The sequence below is a fragment of the Neodiprion virginianus genome, chromosome 4 (genome assembly GCF_021901495.1).
Source record: "Neodiprion virginianus isolate iyNeoVirg1 chromosome 4, iyNeoVirg1.1, whole genome shotgun sequence".
Classification (NCBI taxonomy): domain Eukaryota; kingdom Metazoa; phylum Arthropoda; class Insecta; order Hymenoptera; family Diprionidae; genus Neodiprion; species Neodiprion virginianus.
In genome coordinates this window covers 11,982,755-11,983,957 of record NC_060880.1, presented here as the reverse complement: position 1 = coordinate 11,983,957, position 1,203 = coordinate 11,982,755, and positions in this window count along the sequence as shown.

Genomic DNA, 1,203 nt, shown 5'->3' with positions numbered 1-1,203 from the left:
CCGAAAGGCGATGCGCGGCGTCCCGGAGTCGATCCGGGCCGACGGGACTTGTAAAAATTTCGGTCCGAGTCGACCGAAAGGCGATGCGCGGCGTCCCGGAGTCGATCCGGGCCGACGGGACTTGTAAAAATTTCGGTCCGAGTCGACCGAAAGGCGATGCGCGGCGTCTTGGAGACTATACGGGCCGACGGGACTCGATGAAGTTTCGTTCCGAGTCGACCGAAAGGCGATGCGCGGCGTCCCGGAGTCGATCCGGGCCGACGGAACTTGTAAAAATTTCGGTCCGAGTCGACCGAAAGGCGATGCGCGGCGTCCCGGAGTCGATCCGGGCCGACGGGACTTGTAAAAATTTCGGTCCGAGTCGACCGAAAGGCGATGCGCGGCGTCCCGGAGTCGATCCGGGCCGACGGGACTTGTAAAAATTACGGTCCGAGTCGACCGAAAGGCGATGCGCGGCGTCCCGGAGTCGATCCGGGCCGACGGGACTTGTAAAAATTTCGGTCCGAGTCGACCGAAAGGCGATGCGCGGCGTTCCGGAGTCGATCCGGGCCGACGGGACTTGTAAAAATTTCGGTCCGAGTCGACCGAAAGGCGATGCGCGGCGTCCCGGAGTCGATCCGGGCCGACGGGACTTGTAAAAATTTCGGTCCGAGTCGACCGAAAGGCGATGCGCGGCGTCCCGGAGTCGATCCGGGCCGACGGGACTTGTAAAAATTTCGGTCCGAGCCGACCGAAAGGCGATGCGCGGCGTCCCGGAGTCGATCCGGGCCGACGGGACTTGTAAAAATTTCGGTCCGAGTCGACCGAAAGGCGATGCGCGGCGTCCCGGAGTCGATCCGGGCCGACGGGACTTGTAAAAATTACGGTCCGAGTCGACCGAAAGGCGATGCGCGGCGTCCCGGAGTCGATCCGGGCCGACGGGACTTGTAAAAATTTCGGTCCGAGTCGACCGAAAGGCGATGCGCGGCGTCCCGGAGTCGATCCGGGCCGACGGGACTTGTAAAAATTTCGGTCCGAGTCGACCGAAAGGCGATGCGCGGCGTCCCGTAGTCGATCCGGGCCGGGAGCCTGTCGGAACATCGTCAAACGAGCCTCGGTTAATTTCGACAAAGTTCCCGGAGTTCAAAATTTTTTCGATAGCCCGCGGAGGTTTCGCCCCGTAAGCCGACCGTGCTACCACCGTACCGGCGCCGACGTCCTAGC